The sequence below is a fragment of the Cataglyphis hispanica genome, chromosome 8, assembly GCF_021464435.1.
Source record: "Cataglyphis hispanica isolate Lineage 1 chromosome 8, ULB_Chis1_1.0, whole genome shotgun sequence".
NCBI classification, from domain to species: Eukaryota; Metazoa; Arthropoda; class Insecta; order Hymenoptera; family Formicidae; genus Cataglyphis; species Cataglyphis hispanica.
In genome coordinates, this window is record NC_065961.1 from 127,646 (window position 1) to 148,678 (window position 21,033).

Below are 21,033 nucleotides of genomic sequence, written 5' to 3' on the forward strand. Positions count from 1 at the left end.
CTAAAACAAGTTTTACATTTTTCCCGAGATTGTTTAGCAGTTTTTTACATGAGACGAAGATACAGACTTTTTTGGACTTTGTCGGATCGCATCAATGTCCAGGTAGTGTAATGTGAAATTCTGAAAGGCCTTCAGGGCCGAAGATTCATCAGGCAAATGCGCAATACTTTTTTTTCTTATCGGGACTTAGCGTTATCAATTTTTTTCGCTTCGGGTTATTTTCAAAAGAATATTCAGAAATATATCAGAAAAAGCTGATTATATTAAATCAATTGATCAAAACACCAATCAAAATACTATGTATATAGGCTGATCCTTGAAATAAATCTATTATATAATTACACGATATTTAGTTATTGTTCACTTGATATATGTTGTCATATAAGATGATTCATGCAAGAGAATCATTTTATTTTCTCCTTTTCTACCTCTTACAGTATTATTATTATATATATATATATATATATATATATATATATATATATATATATCTGTTTTCTTTGTCAAAACTATATAATATATTCATCTCTGAAAAAAATTTGCTACTTTTGTGAGAAGTAAAGTGGAGTTAAATAAATATATGCATTAAATAAAAATATCTATTATAAATCTTTATATTAAGTAATTTAACGAAGTTTAAGAAGATAAATATATTGAAAAAATATAAAAATATAAAAATGAATTAGAATTAAATTTGCGATAAACAAAATATTTTGTCAATACTAATTAAAATGGAAAATCGATATAGAAAATACTACATGTTTTAAGTGGCTGACATTTGTGAAATTAATAGATGCATAAAATATATGTGTTAATAAAAATAAAGAAAATTACACAGAAACTCAAAATCCGTCCCTGACAATCAACTTCCCTGCGGCAAATCCGATGCGTTTGAGAGCTTCTACCCCGTCATGTCTTTTATCCTCAGGTACACGGGGCAACCTGTCGAGAGCCCCAACATCCTCTTGTCTGTCTTCTTCTTTTCTCTACGATTCTCCGTAGCCGCACGTTTACCCGCATCTCTTTTTCCGCGTCTCTCGCCGCGTTGGAAGGGGCCAGAGGCTGAAGGAGAAGGAGAAGAACCAGTCGTGAACCAGAACCGTCGATCCTCAGAATCTCCCAGTCACCTCTTCGAGTTTGTGCGACGACCAGTGAATGTGAAAATTGTCGCGCGCGCGATCTCACCGATGACTGCGCAAGATCAAACAGTATAACGTCGCGATCGTAGCGTACGAGCGCGCGCGCGCGCGTGCGTTGATCTGATTGTAGCTAAGCGATGACACGGCTGGTGGCATGCAAGAATGGAGAGGGTTGACAGGTTAGTGGATCACTCTTTTATATTTGCATGTAAAGCGGGGAGCACACACTTTTACATAAGCGCATAACTATAAGCATAAGGAAATTGATTGGTTCATTTCCTTATGCATATATTTGTGGACCAATCAATTTCTTTATGTTTATGATTATGCGCTTATGCAAAAGTGTGTGCTCCCCGTTTAAATAGATCGGTTCAACGATTTAAAGGTTAAACAATCTAAAAGAACCACGGAATATGGGCAACTTTATGTGATTACAGAATTGCTGTTTGTATATTTAATCGCGCATCTTTAATATTTTTCAGTTCCAGTGCATATTGTATATACAGGATGTCCTCACAGATCACGTATACCCCTTTTCTTTCAAAAACTAAGCATTTTAGAGAGAAACGTTTTGAACAAAAATTGTATGGTTTTGAGGGAAACATAAGATGGGGTCATTGATTTGACCTTGGATGGCATCGTTAAGGTCAAGTCAAGGATACCTTTAATTTCTTAAATGGAATCCTCTATTTTTTATTGCATTCTTATAACTTATGTCGAGAGTCTTCCAAAACACTGTAATAAAGTATTTTTTCATTAAGAATTTTTTGAGTTATTTTGTATCTTAACCTGACATATTTTAGTATAAATTATGAAATATCTCGAAAATTATTCAATGTTCGATAATTGTATTGTAATATTTTTATATACAGAATAATTAGATGAATCAAATGGTGTACAGAAAATAATTGTTTTTAAAAAAAAGTATGTAATTATTTGCAATATATTTTTTTATTACAATTATTTATTTTTTCTTTCCATCCAAGATCAAACCAATGACACCATCTTATGTTCCTCTCAAAACCATACAATTGTTATTCAAAACATTTTTCTCTAAAATGCTTAGTTTTTGGAAGAAGAGGGGTGTACAGATGGTCTAAGACACCTTGTATGTATATAATATACATATATATTATATATACATTCTGCATATATACAGGATATTTAAAAAAGAGTTCAGGATTTTTTTTAAAAAGATAGTGCTCACGAAATGATGAAAATAATGCTAACAAATATGGCTCGAAGAAATTAATATTATCAGAATTATAAACAATGTTTAATTTTGATTAAAGTAAGGGACTTACTCGCTTCTAGTGCTTTCGCGTAGCAGGAAAACAAACATTACGACAGATTACGTCAGAGAATACAAAATGCATGTCAAATAGTTAAAACAATGCTGAGAATGTTTTGAAGATGAGTTCGCAATTCTGTAATACAAAAATGCAAAAGCGTATAAAATGGGAAGAGGACACATAGAAAATTTTTTGTAAACTTTGGAGTTTAAAACAATTCTTCTTTTTTCTTTTTTTGAAAGAATAAATTCTTCTCTTGAATGAAAAAATGATAAGATAATTTATTGTTGACGAATTGTTCATAACTCCAACAATATTAATTATTCGATTCATATATATTTTTTTCTTTATTCTATGAATATTATGTCCTTAAAATCCTGAACCTTTTTTTAATCTGTATATATAAATGTGAATTAATATATATTGGAATCTCTCAAAAGTATACCGCGAAATAGTACATTCTTCCACGCGCTAAATCACTTCCGAATAACATAAGCAAATAACAACCTAACCACGCAGCAATGCACAGAATTGCGGGCACAATATCCTTTCCCGGCCGCGTACAAAAAACATGTTCATGCAAATCTCGCGAAAAATAGTTGTGTAAAACGATACCTTCTATGATCCTGAACTTAACAGGAGTGAATAGTCCGTTAGAGCTCCGTATGATCTATTCTTAAAAGGCTTCAATAAAATAACAAATTTTAATGAATTATTTTAAATTGTATTTGATTTAAAAAGGCATAATGTTGTATATGTAGATACATACAGCAAAGTAGAAATATTTTTTTTTTTTTTTTTAAGAGCAAATAAAATAGATATTATGCAATTTCTTACGCTATTAATTTACATTTGTATTTTATGATATTCTGAAAATAATAATAAAGTAAAACAATATGTTATAATTGTAGTATGTATGTATTTCTAATTTCTGAAAAATTTTTCTGTATAACTTACAGCTAAAACACAGATTTTACACGATTCAAATAAGATTTTTCGTTGTTGAAAGATTGATAAAGTTTGATGTATGCTTATATACAATAAAGAATGATTAATATATCCGTTAAAAACATTATACATGTTATATCATTATATTATACAAAGATTTTAGATTAGTTTTTAAAATGTTTCAAATTTTAAATTAAATGTATAGAGAGAATCTTTAATGTAAATACCTTCTGCAATTAATTAATTACCTGACGTGACAATATGGCTTTAAAATTATCAAATTTATTTGCTGTGGTATTGTTATACATCCGAAATCAACAATGGTGACTTTACTTTTTTTGTTGTGTTGTTTCGTAACTGGAAACGCGAGTCTCATTAATGCTTTTATTGATTTAATTGAATAATTATTTTATGCATATTACATGCATTGTTAACACATCAGTTACCCGCTTGATATCGAACTAAAGAGTCAATAACCCATATAAGAGGTCAATTGCATTATTTTCTTACGATAAATCTTTGTTAGGAATGGCGTGCTAATATGTCGCAACGAAATGAGAGATATCTATGTACTCGCGATATTCTCACTAATAATACGATTTTATATATATATATATATATGTATATATATATATATATATATATATATATTTATATTTATAATATTTAAAACAAAATTTAGATATTTATAAGTTTTATATAAAATTTTATTAATTGTATAATTTTTATCTTTTTTATTAATTTAGGAATATTGGATAATTTAGGAATTAACCAATATTTCTTAATTTCTTTAGATAATGAAAATATGTGAGTAATTAGTGAAAATTTAACATTGTTTCAGTAAATTCCTAAAAAAACATTTTTTTGTCTTACAAGGAAGACGTTTCAATCTTGGATTTAAATTCTAAATACAAATTCTTAATACTCAAAAATACATTCTGAGTCCTTCGGACATGGTAAAGATGGTGGTAATCTTCATTTTTGTTAATGACCATTTCTTATTATTGAAAGTCAAGAGCGTCATACTCTTATGCCTTTTACGCATGTTTTAGAAATATAACATAAATGACGTGATTTTCATTTTAGTACATGAAATGTATTAGTGTATAATTACAAATAAATTACACGTACTAAAGTAAAAGACGCATCATTCACATTATATTTCCAATAATAAGGTATATGTAATAAAGCATACAGCGCATCTGGTGATGATTTTCGGTATTAAGGAGTGGTTATTAACAAAAATAAAGGTCATCATCATTTTTACTATATCAAAAAATTCCATGTTTGGATATTTTGAATTCGGATCTTAAATTGAGATGTTCTTATTAGTAATATATATTACTTTTTTAATAATATATTGTCGCGTGAAGTCATCTGATTATCACCTAGATTAAGATAGTTGTATTGCAAATGCCAATTAAGAAGAAAAATTTGAAAATTTAACTATATGTTAATAAATGTGGTATCTACATGTTTATACAACTTAAATAATTGACCGTCCTTTGTCCGATATATCTTGCTTTGATGTAAGTTTATCTTATGGGATTTAGAATTTTTGAGAAATTTTCTTTAAATAATTATATCCCAAAGCCTTAGATGTGTATATTGTGCATTTAGTTATTTAGAAAATAACTTTTATATTAGCTATACTACTACTTTAATTATAATGCGATTTATTAAATATAATTTTTCTTAATATTGGAAACAATAAAATAAAAATATTTTATAGCATAAATTTTTATGCTTTTGATATAGCATAAATTTTTATGCATTTTTTAATATCATTATTTTTATAGGAATTGCAACTACCTTAAAGAGATTGATATCAGAATAAGAGTCTGAATATTGCAACGTAACAGTTTACGACAGTCATAGATGTAAGCAACGCACAAGTTTTGGAGTATACATAGAAGTCATTATATTAAACTTTCATTTGGTTAATTAGTTTAATATGCCATTGCCTATGCAGCCATATGATTTGTTTTTTTTTACGTTTAAGTAAAATATACAAACAAATTCAATAAATTATAACAACAAAAAGATGGTTTGCATTTTTCATCTTTGATTTTAATATAAAATATTCATCTGTGTATGAAATTATCATTTTTTATTACAGTAATTTTATGAGCACAGAAATTGCTTTACGATAGATTTTATTAAAATTTTATTATTAAATTTGAAAATAATTAAATATAATTACATATTATTTATTTAGAAACAATTATATACATACTTTCGATTATATAGCATGTTAAATTTACGATATACACCAAAGCTTGTACGTTGTTTATGTTTACGACTACTCCAGCTATCGTTGCTATATGCTTAGACTGTAAGCAGTTTTGCCATGATATGATTATTATCGCACAGACTTTTATATATTACACTTCTCTATAATATTATTAATGGTATAATATATAAAAGTCTATGAATTATTATATCGAATCGCAGGCAGAAAGACACCTACAATAGTTTTTTAATTTGCATATTGCACCACGGCGTTACGGAACGTCTATTTATGAACGCTTGCATCGTTATTTATATTCCAGCTATGCTTGATCGCAATTCATATCTCTTTATATGTAGCGAGTATGTTATCTGATACTTTGGACATACCATAGACGCAGATAACTTTTTGGTATTATCACGACACTTTGTGATTAGTACGTTATTTTTAAACGTAAACTTTGATATGCGCGGCATTTTTTGTGCCTAACATTTCTTTATCGGCACGACATTACGTAGTATATTGATTTTTCATTAGAAACATATTTGTAGGACACAAACATATTATAAGTAATACATAAGTGACGTATCGATCATGTTGCTGTTTAACCACGCTAATCTTCAATCATATAAATCTACAATGTATATATATGAGTGCGTGCACTATCTCATTTTGAGAACGCGCGTATACTACAAGCATTGAATCGCGATCAACGCGTATCCTATAAGCATTGGCAGCGATGTTGTAGTCATGTCCGAGCGTAGTATAACATTATTAACAGTTAGAACAACGTGCATAAGTGATTGATATTTATTAAATACTTTCATCTTTTGATAAATAGCTTGTACAGTAAAATGAAAGCGGGTAAATTTAAAAAGTCGACGATCAACCGGTAATTTTTATTTAGTTGATTTGATTTAAATTCATAATACTAAAAAGAATTATTTAAATTATTTAGTAAATTTTACTTAGTAGAAATTTAGAAAATAAGGAAATTGCAATTATTGTATTATTAATATTTCTTTTATATATGTATATATTAATTATGTTTGTATGTATATGTATGTGTATATATATATATATATGTATATATATGTATATATAATGTATATATATACATATATAAAAGAATATATATATATATATATATATATATATATATATATATATAAAATATGACAAATTTTTAATTAAAAAAAATTCAGGAATAAATATCACAATTAATAATGTGTAGTAATACAAAAATAGATTTAAAAAATTATAAGAATGTTGTTACTATGTAATGCAAAAATACTTCGTTAATGAAATAATATAAGTAAGCATCAATTGTGGATATGTGAGATCATCGATTATGAATGTATGATGTGCATGCGTTGTGTACGTATATGTGTGTGTATGTGTGTGAGATCATCGATTATAATAAACCTAAAAAAACTATTGCAAATGCACGTCCAATATAATATGCGGATGCATGTATCTCGTATTCGCGTTTGCTTGTGTTCATATATTTTTTTTTTTAGAAACAGCGACGTACAGCCGTCGGTGCGATTTATTTCTCGCGTAATTAATGCCTTCGCAAGTCAGATTATACACACCAGCGTAATTGCCTGAGGATTAGTTCGCTATTAAGCGAAGACAGCATAAACACCAGTTTCCTCGGAACGAAATAAAAGGGCGATTCAATCGCGCTTTATGAGTGATACACACCTACCTACGTGCTACGATACGCGCGTCAAAGTAATAGTGAAACATGCGAATAGATAGTTTATCTGCCGTGCAGATATCTTTAGTAGACATTTCTATTCCGATTCCTATCACTTAAATGTTATTCGGAAAGTATTCGGAAAAGTTTGCGCAATTGTTAAAATCTAAAATAATTCTATAAAATGTCAATAATGTAATTAATTTAGTTTGTCTAGCTAATAAATATTATAAAAGTGATTGTTTAATCGGTAAATATTAGCGCCGACATCACCGATTTCAATGACCTTGACATATGTTGTCAAGGACATGACCCTGAGTAACTTTTCCTTATAACTTAATCGACGGTCTCTTATAATTTTCAAGATATGCGATTTTAAAGTTTTAATGCATTTTCTGTTATAAAATAAGGAAAAATAAAGTTTGTTTACGTTGTATTTGTGTAGAGCAGACGTGAAAAAAAGTGTTTGTTTACATTTTCAGAGACAAAACTCCTTGGATTTTTCCACTTTCCACGCAAAGCAAAGTTCAATGCAAACTTATGTGTCTAATTTTTAATGTAAAATGAGGTTCCACATGGGTTTATAACTTTTTATGCAAAGCGAGGTTCAACTCATGTGGAATCTCACTTTGCTTTAAAAAGTATATGCGTGAACACAGTGGGTTCCGCTTCTCCCCTACGAGAGGGGGTTTTAAAAAATTAGACACATAGGTTCATGTTGAACCTCGCTTCGCGTGAAAAGTTGTAAACCCATGTGAAACCTTTCTTCGCATTAAAAAGTGTATGCATAGAACAGTGAGTTCCCCTCCCCCACTATGAGGGGGCTCCACTTCCGAAAAAAATGGCCAAACTCAAACCTATTTCTGATATAAACTGAACCTTGTTTTGCACACAAAGTTGCAAATCCATTTAAAATCATTGTTTTGCGTGAAGAGTCATAAACTTAAATTGTTAATAACTTTGTAATAAACAACGAGCGAAAGCTAAAATTTTTTGCAAGTTAATTAGAGTCATGAATTCTTGACAACATATGTCAAGATTATTGAAATCGATGAGGTCGGCGCTAATATGCACATTTAGCGTTTAATCTCATAAGTTGAATCAGAGAACATTATATTTTTTATTACTTATAATACAAAATAATAAAATATATATAGTATATAGAAATTATAATTATATATATGTGCGTGTGCGCGTGCGCATGCGCGTGTGCGTGTCGTGTGCGCATGCGCGTGTGCGTGGCGTGTGGTGTGTGTGTGTATACAAGGTGTCCTAGGCCACTCGTACATCTCTTTTCTTTCAAAAACTAAGCATTTTAGAGAAAAACGTTTTGAACAAAAATTGTATGGTTTTGAGGAGAACATAAGATGGTGTCATTGGTTTAACGTTGGATGGCATCGTTAAGGTCAAGTCAAGGATATCTTTAATTTCTTAAGCGGAATTCCCTATTTTTTATTGCATATTCTTATTGCTTATGTCGAGAGTTTTCCAAAACACTATAATAAAGTATTTTTTCATTAAGAATTTTTTGAGTTATTTTGTATCTTATTCTGACATATTATAGTATAAAATATAAAATATCTCAAAAATTATTTAATGTTTGATAATTGTACCGTTATATTTTTATGTACAAAATAATAAGATGAATCAAATGGTATAAAGAAAAAATAAATAATTGTTATAAGAAAATATATTGCAAATAATTACATACTTTTTTTTAAAAACAATTATTTTCTGTATATGCATATATATATATATATATATATATATATATATATATATATATATATGCACACTTTATACACATATTACATAATATATACATACATACACAATTATATAAAATAATAAAATGAATAATAAAACATTCTTTTGATTTATGTTAAGCCGTCAATTCGAAGATAATGACCCTTAATTTGCGTAGGTTTTTCCTATTAATGACATCTTTGCTATTGTCTATTAATTGTTAACGAGATATTTCCATAAAAAATTTCATGCATGCGTTCTTCTCGAGAATGCAATAGCAGGTGCAAATAAACTCTCGTCTCCGTTCTTTTTCTTTGATGGCATCGGAGCATGTTTACATGTGCGTCAGCGCATACTACGCATGTTATTACATAACAGCTTGCAACATTCAATCTCTGTTGAATTTATAACAAAAGAGAATATTTAGCGCACACAAATACGGTTCGCCATTCCTATGTTAATGTACAACGTAAATACATATATCTCGTTGAGAAAAGCTTTGCGTATTTTAAAATAAGATAATAATAAAATAAATTTCTGAATTGAAAGGGATTTATGTGTTTATTAAATATATATGCTGTTCTGACGCTTTATATTTTTTTGTTAATACAATAAAAATATTATATTATTTGTAACTATAAAAAGATTGACGAATAATATAATATGATGAATACTAAAAACTAAAAAAGTTTATAAATAAGAATTATTTAAACGCAAGTGTCATTTCAATTTCTATTTTCTTCATGCATTAGTTTTTTGTGCCCGCGTGCATTTCTACGATGCTTGACATGTGGATGCAGCTGCCCATATGTAACATAAGTAACAAATTTCTCATCGAACCATTAAGTAGCTGTTTCTCCCATCTGTTTAAAACGTATCTGAAATTTGTGAAAATATGTATAAGCATAAAGGCGGCATTTTTTAATAAGAGTTAAGACATTCAGGTGAGAGATAATTACTGTTTAATCAATTTAATCTTTAATCAATCAAACCGTATGTATAACAAGTGAATATAAACGTGTATGTGAATTTGAAGCCTAATGTAGAAAGGAAAAAATTACATATATATAAATGATTATTAATTTCATGTTGAAAAAGAGAGAAAGAGAGAAAATTTCTATAGAATTTTGTAATTTTCCAAGTAAAAGTATTTTTAGATCGGTGTTTTTGAATAGTGATCTCTGAATTATTATTTTGCTTGAGTTTTGTATAGCATACGTACATGTTTTCAATGTGTCTGAACGCTAGTTTATTAAAATTATAATTAATTTTTATTGATGAGTTTGAATACTATTATTAATTTTTATAACATTGTATTTATAATATTATATTATTAAATTATATATTAATTTTTGAACAATAATAAATTCAAAATAAAATACAATAAACTAATTTGATATAAATTTAATGAAAAGATAAATGAAATACAGTTAACAATTTATATAGTATTGAATGTAAATTTAATCACTAATACATTAATTTGCTTATATATTTTATATTTTAACTTTTATAGAATTAAATTATTCTACATCCTAAGTTTTAATTAGATATTTATGCTATGATTACTATTATACTAGGAAATAATAATAAATCGAAATACGATATAATATTTTAACATGTTGCCAAGTATTTCATTTTCTTCGAAACATTGATTTTTAAATTCTGATGAAATGATGAAATTCACGTTTTATTCCTGCTTGCCTTTAACATTACGTGAGAGGCATTTATGAATGTAAAACGTAAGAATGAGCAACTGTATTCGCAATGCCGGGACCTTGACATTATTTCCAGACTTGATTGAAATCGCGTAAATAATCGCGAGTTGGAGATGCTTTTGACAACTATGGAAATATATCTGCGTGAGGCATTGCAAACGACATCACACACATCGCATAAAACATAATTACGCTTCTCGAATATGTAATTCTTTTGCAGATGTTAATTATGAGTTCTTCAAGAACAAATGTCTTTAAATTGACATAAAGGGAAACGTATATATGATGCACTACTATGTTATATTTTAAATTCAAAGGCGATTTTAATTAAATTTAATTAATGAACTGTAATGTGTGGAAAACAATCACATATAATTTGATCTTAATATAGTTAAATTTATTTTTGCTAATACAAGTGTAAAATGATATTTTACATTTAATTAAATCGAATTAAATTAAACTGTAGAGAGAGAGAGAGAGAGAAAGAGAGAGAGAGGGGGAAAGGACATCTAATAAATTAATAAATTATTCTTGACATTTATATTCCACATCAACTATATGTTTCTGGAAATAATCTAAATTTTTTAAAGAATGTGATATATATCTTCTCTTGTATATAAAAGAAAGAAGTCCTGACTGATTGATTGATTCATCAACGTCCAGCTCAAACCGTTTAACCTAAGAATGTGAAATTTGGAAGGTACATTGTTTTTATGCCATAGACAAGGAAGGATTGTTGGAAATTCTGTTTCTAAGAGGGTAAAAAAGAGGGTTAATTTTCTTTTATAAAGATACTTATAATCTCAAAAACGGAAGATGTTACAAACGTGAAAATTGATATTTAGATTCTTCTTTAAGAATAAAGAAACACATGTTTTACCATTTTTTCGAAAATCCAGTTAAGAGGGAAGGGTGAAAATGGGGTTAAATTTTTTTTTATAGATACCTATATCTCAAAAACCTATTTTAAGGATACCTATTTTTTATAAGGATACATGTATCTCAAAAATGGAAGATGTTAGAAAAGTAAAAATTGACATTTTAATTCTTTATTATAAAGTAAATTTACGTGTCAAATTTCTTATTCCTAACATCAGTAGTTCTTAAGATGGATATCACTAAAAAAAATTAATACTCTTTTCATGCCTCGACTAACGTCTGCAATAAACATTGTTTATTACATTAAGACATCAACCTGTAATATATATTTTATATAGACAAAAAACTTGTTTTTTTTACACACAATTGTACCAAATCTCAATATCCACGCGAACGAAGCCGCAAGCAACAGATAGTTATTATATTATGCAACTGTATATTACAGAAGACGATAAATAAAAAGTACCATTTAAAAATATATAACGTAAATTATATACAGGGTGTCCTAAACCACCCGTACACCCCTTTTCTTTCAAAAACTAAGCATTCTGGAGAAAAACATTTTCAACATTTTCAAAAATTGTATGATTTTGAGGGGAACATAAGATGGTGTCATTGGTTTGACCTTGGATGGCATCGTTAAGATCAAGTCAAGGACACCTTTAATTTCTTAACTGGAAACCACTATAATGAATATACGATGACAAAATTTTTACCTAAAGGAAAATCTGCTAGAAAAGTAATCAAAATATTAAAGAGATCAAAATAAATTTTTTAATACTGTAATGATAATTTTGTTTTATTTATTTAATTATTTGTATGATTTTTTTTTAACTTTTTTGATTGAAAAAGCATCTTAAAAAATTGAACATCTTAAAAATGTTAAATTTGATATAATAAAATTAAAATACAATAGATAAGTATTAATAAAAATAGACAATTTTCTTGAAAGAATTTTGTTTTTGACTTTTATATGCAAATATGCATTTGCATGATTGTTTAGTAAAAAATATTAAAATAGTTATGATCTTTTATCCTAATAAATCAAGCGTTGGATTTTTTAAAACAGACTTATGTTTAGAATCCAATTATACTACATCTTCTATTATAGCCTATAGTGTAGCATATTCGTAAATTCATATTATATGTGCATCATGAGAATCTGAAGAGATATTAAATACATTATTTAAATATTCATCAAAAATAGGTATCAAATTCAAATGTCAAGCAAATCTTTTATAAAAAAAATTTTTCTTTATTTAAAGAATTTCTAGAGTAGTATTAAAATCTATTATTTTAGAATATTTTAGATTATTTTAGGATTACAATTACATAAGCTGGCTATCATGCAACCTGGCTAAAAAAGCATAAGATTATTAATATGTTTATTAATATGAAATAATTGATTTCTTTTTAATTTTTATTTATTATAAAACGTATCATAGTATCGTCACTAGGCAGTCCGTTGTATAATATATCGAAGTACATACACGATATTTTACATAATTCAAAATTGCAACCGAAATCTCACATAAAAGACGGTTGGTCTTTTGCTGCTGACATGAAAGAGAAACTTATTAATGATGACGAAATAATGATATCACTAGACGTTACTGCATTATTTACAAACATTCCTAAAGAGTTAGTTTTGCGCGCTATCGAAAAACGTTGGAATGACATCGCTCCAAACACAAAATTTAATTTGCCTCAATTTTTATATGCAGTGGAAGTTATTCTAGATTCGACTAGTTTTTCTTTTAATGGAAAGTTTTATGAACAGATCTTTGGCAGCCCTATGGGTTCTCCGTTATCACCTATTTTAGCAGATATTGTGATGGATGATTTGGAGACACATTGTTTGAGTCTACTTGGGTTTGCGGTTCCTGTATATTATAGATACGTAGATGATATTTTTGCTATTGTTCCACGTGCAAATGTTGACGAGATTAATTTGATTTTCAATAGTTATCATCCACGTTTAAAATTCACACATGAAATAGAGTCGGATTCATGTATCAATTTTTTAAACACCAGTGTTATCCATTCCAACGGAAAAATTTTAACAAACTGGTATAGAAAAGCTACGTGTTCCGATAGATACATAAATTTTTATTCGAGCCATCCTTTTAAATATAAGTTGAACACCATTTTTAATCTTGTTGACCATGCTATTTTACTATCTGACGACCAGTTTCATGGAAAAACATTGATGTCGTGAAGCAGATCTTACTTAATAATTGTTTTCCGACACACATTGTAAATCGTTATATTTGTAAGAGACTGAATTTTTGAAACACCGGAGCAGTAGCATTCTAGGTGATGGGGAAATTGATACAGACAAACCCTCCTACATCGCACTACCGTTTGTCGAAGGCTTGAGTGACGATGTTGGTCGGTTGCTTAAAAATATGGGACTGACAGTGGTTTACAATATACCTAAAAAATTAAATTCATTGATTAAACGCGGCAAGGATAGTTTGCCTATTAGCAATAGAACGGAGGTTGTTTACAAAATAAATTGTAAGAATTGTAGCGCTTCGTATATTGGCCAGACAAAAAGACACTTAAGCACCCGAGTCAAGGAACATTGTAATAATATAAAAATGCACGAAAGTAATTTATCCGTAATTAGCAAACACAAATTAAAATTTGATCATGACTTCGATTGGTCAGCGCCTGATATTCTACATAACGAAAAACATGTAAGAAAGAGAGAAATAGCTGAAATGTTTTTTATTAAAAAATTTGACAACACTATTAATTCCCAAAAAGATACAGAGAATTTAAACAACATATACGATAAATTAATAAAGGTCGTTTAGTTGATCTCAGTATTCCAAACATAGTGGTTGACACAATGTCAGTTTGACATTTCGATTTTTCTCTTTCTACTTTTTAATTATAACGTAAGTTGCTTAATCCTATTTTTTTCTTTGTAACATGACTATCATTATTTATTGTATTGTAATTTTAGTTTCACTTGATAAGGACCAAAACCATATGGTTGAAACGTCGTGATATAATAATCAAACAATAAATTGCCAGTTTGGTCGTATAAACACTTGTTTATTAATTTATTTACTGGCGACATTTTTAAAATTAAACATAATAATTTATTTATTATATTGGTTTTGGCATGTTATATTTAGCATTTTTGAGATATTTAATTTTGAAGTTTTCTTAGTTTTCAATGTTAAAACATAATATATAAGAAATTATAATAATTAAGTAACTAATACTAATTAAGTAGCTAAAACAAACAAAAAATTATTAAATCATTTTTACTATTAATAAAGATATATTTTGATACTTTTAAGATATATTTTCACTTTTCACTAAGAATAAAAATGTTATTATATTCAGCGATTCAAAAAAAAAAAAATAATAAATGTACACTGCACGTCAATGATTCGTTCTCTGATAAGAAGGGTACATCAATATGTATGGAAGTATATGCATGGCTCCATTGATATACTTTTATTTATCCTCTTACCTCAGGAAACGAATGATAGACGCGTAGTGTACATATTTCTGCTATACTTTTAAAAATCGATATTTTTTACTTATCATTTTATCTGTTTGTGATTTTTTTTTTATGCAATCTATTTTTTCGACAAAGGACCCGATGAAATGTGTAATTCATTTTACGTAATCTACATTTTATTTTGCATATATATCAACTATAAATAAATACTTTTTACATAAAGAGATAAAGACATTAAAAAAGAAATTCATATGTATAAAAAATAATTGATAAATAATGATTTTTATTTAGAAACTTTTTTTGCGAAACATATTTGCGTTGCAAACATTTGTATATATGCTATGTAATCTGTATTCTCATTTTAACTTTTTGTCCACTTTGTCATATTCTCTTTGTTGAATTATATCCGATCAATGAATCTTATTTCCATATAAAGCATCTCAAAGAGATGCCAACGGTATATTCAGAATCAGTGACTACGTTTATTTAGAATCACGCAGCATTTTGTGTCGGATGTTTTTGTAACGCGACGAGATGAGATTTGTTCATTAACATAAACAGTCATCCAAGAGAAGTCGATTGATAGATATCGTATTGGATATATAGATAATGCTGTGAACTTATCCGTTACTTATCTTCGTCTTTAACGGCACACGAGACTTAAGCCTATATTACACGATTGTATATCAAACAATACTTTAATTGCAGAAGTTTGACAGTAAAGACACGCGTTTTCGAATCTAAAGATTATCGAATATAAAGATTTACTGAAGATTATATGTCGATAACATGGAAAAATTCTATCGAGTGATTATTGACTTCGTCTATAGATTGTCCGCGGACAATATAGTGATATGTATGAGATTTTGTAGTAAATTCGCGTATTTGCGTGCGAATTAAACTTACGTGATCTTATAATATATAAGATTAATTGTTTAATTAGCAACGTAATTATAATTTTATTATAAGAAGTATGGTTTGGGACATATAATATGTGCATATATTCTAAATTCTAAATAAATTCAATTATGTGTACATCCCAATACAAAATTGATTTACATTTGTATATGTACACATATATAATATATATATATATATATATATATATATATATATATATATACATATATATGTTTTATAGATATTTTTCTTAAAAAAAGGAGGTCTGTAGAGTACATAATTATGCAATATTATGTATTATAAAATGTTTTTTCTATTACAAAAATTTCGTATATAAATTTTTTCCAAGATATATTGATTAATAATCTTTGTTTCTTTCTCTTTCTTTCTCTTTCTTTATTTTAAGATATGTATACTTAAAACGAGTTTGATATCCGTTACGATATGCAATGCCATGCTCGTTAGATTAAAACAATATAATATTTTTAATTGCGCAGTCACACTATTATCTTTATAATCTATTCTTTTTATAAAAGACGTTTCAATTCTGTTCGTTATCGAAAGCCAAAATTAACTATTAGTCTTTTGAGTTAGTAATATTATAACGGAAATGTCTTTGCACACTTGATAAGTTAATTGGTTAAATATAAGTAAACATTAGAGCGAATTTTTTATTTATAATATTTCGCAAATACATAAAATAAATAAACTTGTTCATATGCGATTAATGCGATTTGGCTTCAATAAAAAAAAACTTAATTAAATGACTGGAACGATAACACAGGTCTGTAAAAATAATCTTTTTTGCGGAACTCCCTTGATGGGTTTTTATTTGACTTTGGATCGTAATTTATGAATCTAAAGCTCGATTTTATGTAACATGTAAGAATTTTTGGTCATTTTAATTAAAAAAAACTTTGAATTTTATTTATGTAAATATTAAAAATTACTAAATATTATTATATATTATACAGGGCGTCCTATTTTAAAAAACGCACCTCGATAATTTTTCAACGAAACATTTTCAGCAAAAATGTTTCAGACAAAAGTATCTCCCTTTTGAGGGAGACATAAGATGGTGTCATTAATTTGACCTTGAATAGTTACTTGAAAATCACGTGAAGGTCACCTTCAATTTTTTAAATAGAGCCGCCTAATTTTTATTACATATTCTTGTAGCTTATGTCGAGAGCTTTCCAAAACACTATGATAAAGTTTTTTTTTAAGTACTTTCCGAATTATAAGACTTCAAAGTTACAATATTTTTATATAAAATACAAAATATCTTGTATATTGTCATGTTATGGGGTCAAGTTGAAATGATTCCAATAAACTTTTCACCAACATGTCTGTAATTATGCATGTTTCAAAAAATTTGGATTATCTTACTTTTAGCGCTATCCAGGAACAACGACATGGACGTAGTAGAATTCTGTTTCTTTTGCTTGATTAACGTGAGTCCTTTTGCCTCTCATAAATTGTCAGAAACATTCTTACAACAAATGCTCAAAAACGTTCCCATTTTCTTAATTCCACGTCGTTGTTCTTGGATACCGCTAAAAGTAGGATAATCCGAATTTTGAAACATGCATAACTACAGACATATGGGTGAAAAGTTGATTTGACCTTGGAATGATCTCTAACGAACAACTTGATCTCATAACATGACAACATACAAGATATTTTGTATTTTATGTAAAAATATTGCAACTTTGAAGTTTTATAACTCGGAAAGTACTTAAAAAACACTTTAGCATAGTGTTTTGGAAAACTCTCAAGATGGACTACAAGAATATGCAATAAAAAATATAGTATTTCATTTAAAAAATTAAATATGACCTTCATGTGACCTTCAAATAACTCTTCAATGTCAAACCAATGGTCATCTTATAGTCCCTTCGAAATCATACAACTTTTGTCTAAAACATTTTTGCTGAAAATGCTTCGTTGAAGAGTTATCGTTGAATTAACGTTGAAAAATTATTTGGTGGTGCGTTTTTTAAAATGGGACTTCCTGTATATGTATATTATTATTGATATTAAATGTTAATATTAAAAATTAATATTATTAAAATTAAATAATGATATAAAAACCATACATATTCGCAGAAAACATTTAATATTTATAGAGCGAGAATAAAAAAAATTATTTAAAAAAATGCATTTTTAAACAGCACCAACTCTTTGCAAACCTATGCAATCAAAGATCTCAATCAGAAAAAATTTCTTGTAAGTACAAATTAATATAGGAAAAACTCTTTTGCTTTCAAACATATCATTAATATTTTTTCATCTATGCAATAACTAATACTATGAATAATATGCAATGCGACTTATTTACTGATATTATCACTTCTTTACAAGCAAAAAGAATATAAAATTATCCTCGAGCATAATATTCTCCCAGATTTGTACATGCAAATGTGAAATTTAAATAAGATAATTTTCTAAATTTGATGAGATTACAAACAAGGCTAGCTATTAGGATGGGACGCGCGGCCTTCGTCAAAATATATTTCTTATGTAAACTGCTATTCAACACATTTTTACTATAATCTAATCTAGGAGTATGATTTCGTGAATCCTAAAATTTTATTATTTTGCTTTGGAAAAAAATAATAGTTGACAACGATTTTGTGCTCGGTTATTTATTGATATAATAGCACGAGTCTTGAAAATGATAATACATCACCAGAATGTTGTTTTAAGCTGCGAAATGGAAAAGGTTCATTTTTTCGATCTACAAAATTTAATATTTTTATCAATAAATAATATCGCCAAAATCATTGTGTAAATATTTGAGCGCAGTCGATGTGTAGTCGAAATTTAATATCCATTATAAGTTGAGCTTGAAAAATTTTGTTTGTTAAATGAAAATAGATCTCTCTTTAAAAAAATATTGTGATTTATTATTAATTATTAAATGATAAAATACTATCGCGGTTAAAAAAAATGCGATTGTGATCAAACGATTTGTACTTACAATGTTATTTATATAGCTAAAAATCAAGGCTTATCTTACAAAATTTGCTTTCAACAGGGATGATTATTAAGTGCAAACATATTCTCAAAGTGTTTTTTAAATGCTCTTAAAGAAGCGGGTCCTATATACTCCTGCCTCACACAAATTGTATTATTCAAGTCGCACCGCACACACACGCGTGTGCGTTACGTGCATGGGCGAACGAGAGGCTGATAGGTGGGCTTACGTATGTGCTTATATTCGTTACTATATACCGGGTGAAGTAAAGTATGATGGCCATGAATCGTTGTCAATTGACAACGTCGAATGATCGTTTTGGTATCTTGTATTTTAGAGTCATACATATGTTGTATACAAGCAATTTTTATAGAACACAGACACAACAATATAGTCCACATTACATAACACATCAACATGTAACAACTATGGTTTTATGAAAATTATATTTATAGATAAAAAGAATGTGTTAAAACTTTTTAAATTTTTTGTATTAATATTTATCGGGACATTTAAAATTAATTTATTTAAAAAATCAAATAATATTAGGAAGTAATTTATCGAATTTATCAATATCATTATATTACTTTTAATATTTTATGTTATGTAAAAATTTATTTTAACTATTAGTACAAATTTTCTTAAATTCTAATCTAATTTAACCTAATCTTAATCCTATAATTTTTCGTTAAGGAAATTTTGCTTTGTGCTACGAAGTCGATAGGCTTTTTTTTTATAAGAAAAAAAAGAAACGTCAACATAAGATCTACGTGATTTCTAGCATCAAAGAAAAGTAACGCGACATTGGTTGCATAATGCATGCAGATACGCATCGACTGTATTTCCCTTTAACGCAATATGATGAATCAATGAATGAGGCTTCTTTCATCTGCAACGCACCTGCACTTGGTGCTTTGAGCGGGAATGTTTCAAGCACCCTTTACATTTGTTCGTTCACATTTACGCGTGCGATATAAGTTTGTGCGTTTAAAACGCCGCCAGCGAGAGAAAAGTTTTACGTTGCACACCCACGCATCGCACGCCTCCGCGCGAGAGGCCTCGTATTGCATCAGGCCCAATAAAGGAACACTCACACGGTGAAATATAACGACGTAGAAAGCAAAAGTGGGCTGCAGCTGAATTAAGAAGGAACTGGATGGATCAGTTACGTCAAAAGTTTCTCTAAGAACACATGTCCAGAGGGCATTCCAAGAACATTCAGAGAATATCCTGAGGATATTGTAAATCGTCAACATCTTCATCCAACACGTTTTACATCCTCTGGATGTCTTTTGGACATATGTGTTGTTAGGATTATAAATCTAATACGTTTTGAGATTCACGAATTTGACATTGTGCTCACATACACAAAGCACTTTTAGCCGTTTTAAATATAAATAATTTGTGAGTTAAAGTAAAAGATTATTTTGTAAAATTAAAATTTTAAGTTTCATGAAGTTTTGTGTATAGTGACTATGAAAAAGTTAGTTATAAGATAATATTTAGAATTTTTACATTAAATTATATTCTACGGGAGAAAACTTTAACTTAAAAATTAATTATCAATTTGTATTTTAAAAAGCTAAAAGTGTTTTGCGGACAATATGAAATTCATGAATCTCGAAATGGATTAGACTTATTCACTTTTGACGTAGATGATTCGTCCAGTTCTTCCTTACTTTAACAATAAATAATCTTTGCCTATCGGTAAAAATGCGAACTAATTGATTTTGTCTTTAAATCATTAATGAATGCATTTCCCTCGGACGATTGAATATAAAATATATCAACTTATTTTATTGTTATTATTTTTTAATCAATTTTTTATTAAAATATACACAATAATCGAAGTCAATGACACATTAGGGGCGTTAGCTTTATTAACATCAATTTAATAACGATTGTAGTGATAGCGCGCGTTGTACAAATCCATAAGCGCCTTTACTTTTTATGTCTTGGAATTAAATATTTGGCCATTTCTAATTTATTTTCAACATTTGTGCGTATAAACATGATCT

General features: G+C 28.2%; 1 protein-coding gene across 1 annotated transcript in view; it reads left to right on the forward strand.

Annotated features, from left to right (window-relative positions):
• Nucleotides 1–1,112: 1,112 nt before the first annotated feature.
• LOC126851771 (KN motif and ankyrin repeat domain-containing protein 1) overlaps nt 1,113–21,033 on the forward strand; it is a 57,375-nt gene continuing 37,454 nt past the window's right edge. Inside the window, exon 1 of the mRNA XM_050596076.1 lies at nt 1,113–1,318. The gene's annotated coding sequence lies outside the window, so the exon portion shown is untranslated. The remainder of the gene's footprint in view (nt 1,319–21,033) is intronic.